We start from the raw sequence: 12,137 nt of genomic DNA, 5'->3' as shown, positions 1-12,137 counted from the left end.
TGACTACCTTTAGAAATAGCTACCTAAATATAGCATAGTGGCTAAAAGCACGGATTCTGGAGCAAGGCTACTTGGGTTCAAATGTTGGATTTGCCCTTATGAGCTGTTGGAGTTTTGTTATTTAATTTCTCTTAGCCTTAGTTTTCTACTTGAAAAATGGGTTTTAGTAAGGATTAAATGAATAATACAGTTAGAATAGTTCAGAAACATATTAATTTAGCTCCTATCATGATCTTTGGTAAGGAAACCACTCTGAACTAAGAGTTTCCATGCACAAAATGAGAGGTTTTGAGTAGATTATCTCTAAGGCCCTTCTGAATCTATTGTTTTCAAACAAGGACAGTTAGTCTATGCATCTTTCTACATATATGTGTGTGGTTAGAGACAAGAAAGTGGGTGATTAGTTAGTAAATGCTTTCCTTGACTGATGGAAGAAGGGATTATTGGGAGATTAGGTCAAGCTTCTTTACTAGACTCTAAATTCCTAGAGAGTGAAAAGCATATGGTTCTTCTCCGTGTCCCAAGGCCTAACGTGGTACCAGGAGATGGTGGGTGCTCAATAAACCAGTAATGAATGTGGAATAAATGTCCTTGTGTCTTAGGTTCCCAGATGTGTGGGAATCAGAAAGGGTACTAACTGCTTCCTAAGCCTTTTCTTGTTTTAATACTACTTACACAAAATATTCAAAAAACATCAGTGCTCTCTACTGGAGATATTCATAGTGCAGGAATTCAGTTAATTGGTTTTTCATGGCAGATTTGAGTTCAGAAGTCCTGGATTTTAGAAATAGGATATGGCAGATAGACATATTTTACTGTTTCAAGTACATATTTAGTGTTATGGTATCGAAGATGACATGATTTGCACTAAAATTTCTTTGCCTTCTATTTCTGACCTTCCTTCAGAGCATTTGTATCTATATAGTCATACAAATTTTGTATTCTTTCTCACTCATTGTAAATAAAAAGAGGACAGCATTAATTAAAATATCAATGTTGAGAAAGCAAAAAGACAACCCACAAATGGTAGAAAATATTTATAAATCATCTATCAAATAAGGGACTGGTATCCTGAATGTATAAGAATAGAACTCCATAATAATAAAAGACAAAAACACAATTTTAAAATGGGCAAAATATTTGTTGACATTTCTCAAGAAAAAAGATATGAAAGGACAATAAACATACGAAAAGATATCCTACATCATTAGTCGTTAGAAAGATGCACATCAAAACCACAAGGAGATATTACTTAGAACTCAGTAGGATGATTGAAATAAAAAGGACAAGTCTCAGTGAGGATGTGGAGATACTGGAATCCTTACAACACTGCTCATAAAATTGTAAAATGGTGTCTCCACCTTGAAAGGCAGCCTGACAGCTTCTTAAGATGTTAAACATGGAATAACTCTATGACCCAGAAATTCTACTCCTAGGAATATACTCAAGAGAAATGAAACATCACCACACAAAAGCCTATACATGAATGTTCACAGCAGCATTATTCATACTAACCAAAAGGTAGAAACAGCTAAAATATCCATCAACTGATGAATAGATTAATAAATTGCTGTATAGCAATATAATGGAACATTTTTTGGCCATAAAATGTAATGAAGTGGAGATAAATGCTACAATGTAGATGAACCTTGGAAAGATGCTAAGGGAAGAAGCCAGTCACAAAGACTACATATCATATGATTCCATTTACATGAAATATCCAGAAAAGACAAATCCACACACACAAATAGTGTGTTAAGGGTTGGGGGAGAAGGGGCAGAGAGTGACTACTAATGGGTACAGTGTTTATATTTGGGGTGACAAAATGTTCTAACATTAGACAGTGATGATGATTATACAACTGTGTGCATAATCCTAAAAGACAATGAATTGTGTACCTTAAAAAGGTGAATTTTTTGGTCAATTACATCTCAACATAACTGCTATTAAACAAAATCAACGTCCTCTAAATACACCCAGTTTCAATAACTATAGGACAAAACGTCAGGCTTTGGTGGATTTTTAAAACCTGTACTTTGCCATATAAAGATCTCCTGGAGAGCTAAGCCGGTCTAGTGATTTCTGTTTTGCTTTGTTTTCAACTAGAGAAATCATCTGAAGTTGTGTTTGTATGATGCCAAAATAACTAATTAGGAAGTAAGTGAGGCAATTTGGTTGTTTTAGTTTTTTTGAATTTAAACTTTTTACTTTCTGTTAGGCAAACCCTCAGGTATGTTAATTGTTTTTAATAAAAATATTAAAGAATGAATTCTGTAGCAAGTACTCTCAAATTGCGCATGTTATATTCGAGTATTGGCCAGGACTTAAAATGATATGGAATGTTATATATCTATATCTATATTTCTCTTTTCATTTTTTTTCAACTTTGGTTTCCTATCTTTGGTGTTTTGTTGTTACATGCATATATTTATAATTGTTATATCTTCGGGATGGATTGATAGTTTCATCATTATAAAATGTCCCTCCAGCTCTCTTCTTGTTGTTTACATAGTGTATCTTTTTCTATCCTTTTACTTTCAATCTATGTGTAACTACTCCTGTAGACAGTATATAGTCGGATCCTGTTTTATTTTTAAACCTAGTTTAACAAATTCTGCCTTTTGATTGAATTATTTAGTCCATTTACTTTTGTTATGAGTACAGTTGGACTTCCACTTGCTGTACTGTTTTCATATGCTTCAAGTCTTTTTTGTTCGTCTATTTATCCTTTACTACTTACTTTTTCATTACATGAATATTGCCTAGTATTGCATTTTAACTTTAATGATCTTATTGCTACATATTTTTAGTTATTTCCTTAGCAGTTGCTTTAGGGCTTAGTATATACATCTTAACTTGTCCAAAACAGCTCAGAATTATATTAACAATTCCAATGATGATGGAGAGACATCATTCTCATATAGCTCTAATCTCTTTTCTCTGTTATTGTGGTATTATTATGTATTACCTCTATACATGTTATAAACCCAATAATACATTGTTGTAATTATTATTACTTGTATGTCTTTTAAAGAAGCTGAGGGAAGAGGAAAGAACAGGTACATAACTTGTAGTTTCTATTGTATTAACCATCTTATTTATCATTTTAGGTTTTCTGCATTTTTTCCTGTGGTTTCAAGTTAACATCTAGAATCAATTCTCGGCCCAGTATAGCATTGTCCCCATACACTTCCTTGTGCTGTTATGAGCAAATACATCACATTTCTGTATGTTACAGGGTCAAAAATACCATTACATACACATTGCCTTATGCTCTTTAAATCAGATAAGGGAAGAATGGATAAGAGATACATATTTATATTCTTATAATTACGTAATTACCTTTACCAGTAAGTGCTCTTGATTGTGTGTGTGTTTGTGTGTTTGTGTATTTAGATTACTTTCTGGGGTTACTTGCTTTAAGTCTGTTGAATTTGCTTAAGTATTTCTTCTAAGGCAGATCTGCTAGCAACAGATTCTTTCAGTTTTTATTTATTTATTTTGCCTTCATTTTTGAATGATAGTTTTACTAGTATAAGATTCTTGGTTGACAGTTTTCTAAGTTTGAAGGCTTTGAGTATGTTATCCCGTTGTCTTCAGACATCCAATATTTCTGATGAGAAGTTGACTGTTAATAGTAATTGATTTTCCTTGTAAGTGAGGAATCATTTTTCTCTTGCTGCTTTCAAGAGTTTCTTTGGCATTTTTACCATGATGCTTCTATTTATGGATCTCTTTGAGTTTATCATTATTTTTTTACTAATTATTTTTATTAACATATAATGTATTATTTGCCCCAGGGGTACAGGTCTGTGAATCATCAGGCTTACATACTTCATAGCATTCACCATAGCACATACTCTCCCCAATGTCCATTACCCAACCACCCTCTCCATTACTCCCCCACCAACCCTCAGTTTGTTTTGTGAGATTAAGAGTCTCTTATGGTTTGTCTTTCTCCCAACCGCATCTTGTTTCATGTTTTCCTTCCTGGCTCCCCAAACCCCCCCATGTTGCCTCTCAAATTCTTCATATCAGGGAGATCATATGATAATTGTCTTTCTCTGATTGACTTATTTTGCTCAGCATAATACCCTCTAGTTCCATTCATGTCATTGCAAAAGGCAAGATTTTGTTTCTTTTGATGGTTGCATAGTAATACATTGTATATATATACACCATTTTCTTTATCCATTCATCTGTTGATGGACATCTAGGTTCTTTCCATAGTTTGGCTATTGTGGACACTGCTGCTATAAACATTCGGGTACACGTGCCCTTCAGATCCCTACATTTGCATCTTTAGGGTAATACTCAGTAGTGCAATTGCTGGGTAGTAAGATAGCTCTATTTTCAAGTTTTTGAGGAACCTCCATGCTGTTTTTCAAAGTGGCTGCACCAGCTTGCATTCCCACCAACAGTGGAGGAGGGTTCCCCTTTCTCCACATCTTCACCGGCATCTGTCATTTCCTGACTTGTTTAATTTAGCCATTCTGACTGGTGTGAGGTGATATCTCACAGTGGTTTTGATTTGTATTTCCTTGATGCCAGTGATGTTGAGCACTTTTTCACGTGTCTGTTGGCCGTCTGGATGTTCTCTTCACATAAATGTCTTCTCGTATCTTCTGCCCATTTCTTTCTTTCTTTTTTTAAATATCTTAATTTTTTCCTTATTATTTTTTTCTCTTTTCATCTTGTACAAACCCTTGTGTCAAGGGCTGACTTTCAATAGATTACAGCGAGGGAGCTGCTCTGCTATGTATGAAACCCTGACCCAGAAGCAGGTTGTCTACGAATGGTTTTAGCGCCAGGTTCCCCACGAATGTGCATTGTGTGATGGGCAAGGGGCAGCCCCATTTCCAGCTGCGCCCTGTGCCCATTTCTTGATTGGATTATTTATTGGATGTTGGCTGGGTATTGAGTTTCTTAAGTTCTTTATAGATTGTGGATACTAGCCCTTTACCTGATTGATATGTCATTTGCAACTATCTTCTCCCATTCTGTCAGTTGCTTTTGGTTCTGTTGACTGTTTCCTTTGCTGTGCAAAAGCTTTTGATCTTGATGACTTCCCAGTAGTTCACTTTTGCTCTTGCTTCCCTTGCCTTTAGCGATGTGTCTAGGAAGAAGTTGGTGCGCCTTTGTTATCCTCTAGGATTTTGATGGATTCCTGTTTCACATTGAGGTCTTTCATCCATTTTGAGTCTATTTTGTGTGTGTGGTGTAAGGAAATGGTTCAGTTTCATTCTTCTGCATATGGCTGTCCAATTTTCCCAGTACCATTTGTTGAAGAGGCTGTCTTTTTTCCATTGGAGAGTCTTTCCTGCTTTGCCAAAGATTAGTTGACCATAGAGTTGAGGGTCTATTTCTGGGCTCTCTGTTCTGTTCCATTAATCTATGTGTCTGTTTTTGTGCCAGTACCATACTGTCTTGATGATGACAGCTTTGTAATAGAGCTTGTGTCTGGAATTGTGATGCCACCAACTTTAGCTTTCTTTTTCAATATTCCTCTGACTATTCGAAGTCTTTTCTGGTTCTTATATAGCTTCTAGGATTATTTGTTGCATTTCTTTGAAAAAACTGGATGGTATTTTGATAGGGATTTCATCAAATGTGTAGATTACTTTAGATAACATAAACATTTTCACAATATTTGTTCTTCCAATCCATGATCATGGAACATTTTTCCATTTCTTTGTGTCTTCCTCAATTTCTTTCATGAGTTTTCTGAGTACAGATTCTTTCCCTCTTTGGTCAGGTTAATTCCTAGGTATCTTATGGTTTTGGGTGCAATTGTAAATGGGATCGACTCCTTAATTTCTTTTTCTTCTGTCTTGTTGTTGGTATATAGAAACGCAACTGATTTCTGTGCATTGATTTTATATCCTGACACTTTACTGAATTCCTGTATGAGCTCTAGCAGTTTTGGAGTGGAGTCTTTTGGGTTTTCCATGTAAAGTATCATTTCATCTGCAAAGAGTGATAGTTTGACTTCTTCTTTGCCAATTTGAATGCCTTTGCTTTCTTTTTGTTGTCTGATTGCCAAGGCTAGGACTTCTAGTACTATGTTGAATAGCAGTGGTGATAATGGACATCTGTACTGTACTCCTGACCTTAGCAGAAAAGCTCTCAGTTTTTCCCCATTGAGAATGATATTCACGGTGGGTTTTTCATAGATGGCTTTGATGATATCGAGGTGTGTACCCTTTATCCCTACATTTTGAAGAGTTTTGATCAGGAAAGGAAGCTGTACTTTGTCAAATGCTTTTTCAGCATCTATTGAGAGTATCATATGGTTCTTGTTCTTTCCTTAATTAATGTATTGTATCATATTGCTTGATTTGTGGATGTTGAACCAACCTTGCAGCCCTGGTATAAATCCCACTTGGTCATGATGAATAAACCTTTTAATGTACTGTTGGATCCTATTGACTAGTACTTTGTGAGAATTTTGCATCTGTGTTCATCATGGATATTGGTTTGTAATTCTCTTTTTTGATGGGATCCTTGTCTGGTTTTGAGATTAAAGTAATGCTGGCCTCATAAAATGAGTTTGGAAGTGTTTCTTCCATTTCTATTTTTTGGAATAGTTTCAGGAGACTAGGTATTAATTCTTCTTTAAATGTTTAGTAGAATTCCCCTGGGAAGCCATGTGGCCCTCAGCTCTTGTTTTTTTGGAGATTTTACTTCAATCTCCTTACTGGTTATGAGTCTGTTCAGGTTTTCTACGTATCCTGGTTCAGTTGTGGTAGTTTATATGTCTCTAGGAATGCATCCATTTCTTCCAGATTTTCCCAAATTTGCTGGCATATAGTTGCTCAAAATATGTTCTTAAAATTGTTTATATTTCTTTGGTGTTGTGATCTCTCCTCTTTCATTCATGATTTAATTTATTTGGGTCCTTTCTCTTTTCTTTTTGATAAGCCTGGCCAGGGGATTATCAATCATATTAATTCTTTCAAAGAACCAGCTCCTAGTTTCATTGATTCATTCTGTTTTTTTTTTTTTTTTTTGGTTTCTATTTAATTAATTTCTGCTCTGATCTTTATGATTTCTCTCCTCCTGCTGGGTTAAGCTTTCTTTGTTGTTCTTTCTCCAGTTCCCTTAGGTTTAGGGTTAGGTTGTGAATTTGAGACCTTTCTTGTTTCTTTAGAAAGGCTTGTATTGCTATATATTTTCCTCTCAGGACTGCCTTTGCTGTGTCCCACAGATTTTGAACAGTTGTGTTTTCATTATCATTTGTTTCCATGAATTTTTCAATTCATCCTTAATTTCCTGGTTGACCCACTCATTCTTTAGAAGGATGCTCTTTAGTCTCCAGATATTAGGTTCTTTCTAGCTTTCCTCTTGTGATTGAGTTCTAACTTCAGAGCATTGTGGTCTGAAAATATGCAGGAAATGATCCCAATATTTTGATACCAGTTGAGACCTGATTTGTGCCCCAGGATGTGATCTATTCTGGAGACTGTTCCATGTGCACTTGAGAAGAATGTGTATTCTGTAGCTTTGGGATGGAATGTTCTGAATATATCTGTAATGTCCATCTGTCCCAGTGTGTCATTTAAGGCCTTTATTTCCTTGTTGATCTTTTGCTTGGATGATCTGTCCATTTCAGTAAGGGTGGTGTTAAAGTGTCCCCCACTATTATTGTATTATTGTCAATGTGTTTCTTTGATTTTGTTATTAATTGACTTATATAATTGGCTGCTCCCAAGTTAGGGGCATAGATATTTAAAGTTGTTAGATCTTCTTGTGGACAGACTCTTTGATTATGATATAGTGTCCTTCCTCATCTCTTATTAGTCTTTGGCTTAAAAATCTATTGATCTGATATAAGGATTGCCACCCCAGCTTTATTTTGATGTCCATTAGTGTGGTAAATTGTTTTCCACCCCCTCACTTTAAATCTGGAGGTGTCCGTGGGTCTAAAATGAGTTTCTTGTAGACAGCATATTGATGGGTTTTGTTTCTTTTATCCATTCTGATATCTTGTGTCTTTTGATTGGGGCATTTAGCCCATTTACATTCAGGGTAACTATTGAGACATATGAATTTAGTGCCATTGTATTGCCTGTAAGGTGGCTATTACTGTATATTGTCTTTGTTCCTTTCTGTTCTACTACTTTTAGGCTCTCTCTTTGCTTAGAGGACCCCTTTCAGTATTTCCTGTAGAGTTGGTTTGGTGTTTACAAATTCTTTTAGTTTTTGTTTGTCCTGGAAGTTTTTATCTCTCCTTCTATTTTCAATGATAGCCTAGCTGTATATAGCATTTTTGGCTGCATGTTTTTCTCATTTAGTGCTCTGGATATATCATGCCAGTTCTTTCTGGCTTGCCAGGTCTCAGTGGATAAATCTGCTGCCAATCTAATATTTTTACCACTGTATGTTACAGACTTCTTGTTCCTAGCTGCTTTCAGGATTTTCTCTTTGTCATTAAGACTTGTAAATTTTATTAATAGATGACAGGGTATGGACCTATTCTTATTGATTTTAAGGGGGGTTCTCTGCACCTCTTGGTTTTTGTTGCTTGTTCCCTTTGCCATATTAGGGAAATTCTCTACAATAATTCTCTACAATATATCTTCTGCTCCCTTTCTCTTTCTTCTTCTTCTGGAATCCCAATTATTCTAATGTTGTTTCATCTTATAGTATCACTTATGTCTCAAATTCTCCCCTCATTACCCAGTAGTTTTTTGTCTCTCTCTTTTTTTTTTTTTTTTAAAGATTTTATTTATTTGACAGACAGAGATCACAAGTAGGCAGAGAGGCAGGCAGAGAGAGAGAGAGAGGCAATCAGGCTTCCTGCGGAGCAGAGAGCCCGATGCGGGGCTTGATCCCAGGACCCTGAGATCATGACCCGAGCCGAAGGCAGCAGCCCAAACCACTGAGCCACCCAGGCGCCCCTTTTGTCTCTCTTTTGCTCAACTTCTTTATTCTCTGTCATTTGGTCTTCTATATCACTAATTCTATCTTCTGCCTCATTTAACCAAGCAGTAAGAGCCTCCATTTTAATTATACCTCATTAACAGTTTTTTAAAATTTCAACTTGGCTAGATTTTAGTTCTTTTATTTCTCTAGAAAGGGCTTTTATTTCTCCAGACAGGGTTTCTCTAATATCCTCCACGCCTTTTTCAAGCCCAGCTAGCACCTTGAGAATTGTCATTCTGAAGTCTAGATCTGACATATTACCAATGTCCATATTGATTAATTCCCTAGATGTCAGTACTGCCTCTTGTTCTTTTTTCTGTGTGGTGAGTTCTTCCACCTCATCATTTTATCCAGATAAGAATATATGAATGAGAGAATAAAATACTAAAAGGGTGGCAAAGACCCCAGGAAAATGTGCTTTAACCAAATCAGAAGGGACCCCAAATCGTGGAGGGAAGAATGGGTTTAAAAAGAAATTCAGAAAGGGGCACCTGGGTGGTTCAGTGGGTTGAGCCTCTGCCTTCAGCTTGAGTCATGATCTCAGGGTCCTGGGATCAAGCCCCATGTCAAGCTCTCTGCTCAGTGGGGAGCCTGCTTCCCCCCTCCCTCTCTTTCTGCCTGCCTCTCTGCCTGCTTGTGATCTCTCTCTGTCAAAAAAAAAAAAAAAAAAAAAAAAAAAAAAGAAATTCAGAAAAGAAATAAAAAAAAAAAGAAAGAAAAAATATATATTAGATTGGTGAATAGAACAGTGTCACCCATTTAATTTTGGGAGTATTTTGGTATCTTACAAGAAACTAGCTTCCCCAAATTTTCAAGAATGAAGGAAAAAAAATACACACACACACACACACAATAAGGGTTAACATGATGAAGGGATGGAATATGAATATAAGGATGAAATTTTTTAAAAATTTCTAAAAATAGAGTTGATAAGATAAGTTAGTTGGAAGAATAAAGAAAAAGAAATTGGAGAGAATTTTCTCAAGCTGAGACTAGAACAAAGACCTGTGCTAGATTTATGGTATATTTTGATCTATTAGAAGAAGTTGTATCCCAAATTATTTTAGAAAAAAAAAACCCTATGTGAATACAAAAAATCAAGTTAGATTCAATGAAGGATAAAATATGACTATAATAATGAAGTTTCAAAAAATATTTTTTTTCATGAAAAGTATTGTTAAGTTAAACTAGTTAAAAAATGTTAAAAGCGGAAAGAGTAAAAGTTAAAAAAATTTAGCTTAAGAAAAAAATAAAATTAAAAAAATTAATTAACTTTGCAAGACTAAAGAATCATGGGGAGAAAGCCATGAATTCCATGCTTTGCTTTCTCCTCCTCTGGAATTATGCTGTTCTCCTTGGTAAGGGAACTTGGTTTTGGCTGGATTTCTTGCTGATCTTCTGGCATGTTGTAGTGATTCTCAAGTGTTTTTGCCCCAGGCAGAATTGCACAGCCCTTACCAGGGGCCGGGCTACATTTTCTGCTTGGGTTCGCTTTCAGGAGTTTTTGTTCCCTGATGCTTTCTGTAGAGTTCTGGAGGATGGAATGAAAATGGCGGCCTCCCCATCTCAGGCCCAGAGAAGCCAAGAGCTCAGGGTCCCACTCCTCAGTGAGCCCTTGGAGAAAAGTGCTCAATCACTCCCGTCTCCCTGGCCTCTGGCTGTGCTCTGAGCTCACCCAGCCTGTAACCAAGCATCTCTGTCTCTGGCACACAGCCCTGCCTGGAGTCTGCAGATCCAGTAGACCCCTGCACTCTTCCAGGGGGGGTCTCCCCTGATCTTGTGTGGTCCTTGCTCATAAAGCAGTGGTCTGACTGTCCCACGGGTCATGGTTTAAGGTAACCCTGAGTTGAGAGCTCACTCCTTGGCTCCGTCTCTGTAGCCAGCTTCCCAGCTCTAATACCTGTGAGTTCAGTGACACTCAGACACCCCCAGTCCTTCTGTGACTCCGCAGGACCTGAGACCATGCTGTCCTCACATGGGCTTCTCCCTGGCTTAGCCTCTGGAGTGATGTCTCTCCACGGAGCAGCCTTTTAAAAGTTCTGATTTTGTGCTCCATTGCTCCACTGCTTGCCAGGAGCCAACCCCTCCCCCCGTGGTCTATCTTCCCATCACTTTGGATTTACTTCTCCGCAGGTCCTACCTTTCAGAAAGTGGTCAATTTTCTGTTTCTAGAATTGCTGCTCTTCTTCTCTTCGATCTCCTTTTGAGTTTGTAGGTGTTCAGAATGGTTTGATAAACTAGCTGATCTCCTGCTACCTGATATCATCTCATTCTGCTACTTCTCCAGGCATCTTAACTCCTCCCTCAATTTTTTTTTTTCTTTTAAATCCATTCTGATATCCTGTGACTTTTGATTGGGACATTTAGACCATTGACTTCAGGGTATGAAGGTATGAAGTTAGTGCCATTGTATTGCCTGTATAAGGTGGCTATTACTGTATATTGTCTCTTTCTGGTTCCTTTCTGGTCTACTACTTTCAGGCTTTCTCTTTGTTTCGAGGACCCCTTTCAACATTTTCTGTCAGTCTGGCTTGGTGTTTGAAAATTCTTTTAATTCTTGTTTTTCCTGGAAGATTTTTCTCTCTCCCTCTAATTTCAATGATAGCCTAGCTGGATATAGTATTCTTGGCTGCTTATTTTTCTCATTTAATGCTCGGAATATATCATAGCTAGTTCTTTCTGGCCTGTTAGGTCTCTGTAGATAAATCTTCTGCCAGTCTAATATTTCTACCATTATATATTACAGAGTTCTTGACCTGAGCTGCTTTTGGGATTTTCACTTTGTCACTTAAGTTTTACTACTAGATGATGGGGTGTGTACCTGTTCTTATTGATTTTGAGGGGTGTTCTTGCGCCTTCTGGATTTTGATGCTTGTTCTCCCTGCTGTATTAGGGAAATTCTCTGCTATAATTTTCTTCTTCTGAGATACCAATTATTCTAATATTGATTTTTCTTATGTTATCACTTATCTCTCAAATTCTCCCCTCATGGTCCAGCAGTTGTTTGTCTCTCTTTTGCCCAGCTTCTTTTTCTCTGTCATTTGGTTTTCTATATCACTAATTCTCTCTTCTGCCTCATTTATCTGAGCAGTAAGAGCCTCCATTTTTGATTGCACCTCATTAATAGCTTTTTAAATTTCAACTTGGCTAGATTGTAGTTCTTTTATTTCTCTAGAAAGGGCTTTTATTTCTCCAGACAGGGTTTCTCTAAT

Source organism: Mustela putorius, unplaced genomic scaffold, assembly GCF_011764305.1.
Source record: "Mustela putorius furo isolate JIRA1106 unplaced genomic scaffold, ASM1176430v1.1 tig00003853_pilon_pilon_pilon, whole genome shotgun sequence".
Classification (NCBI taxonomy): Eukaryota; Metazoa; Chordata; class Mammalia; order Carnivora; family Mustelidae; genus Mustela; species Mustela putorius.
The sequence above is the reverse complement of the archived record's forward strand: the minus strand, read 5'-3'. Positions refer to the sequence as shown.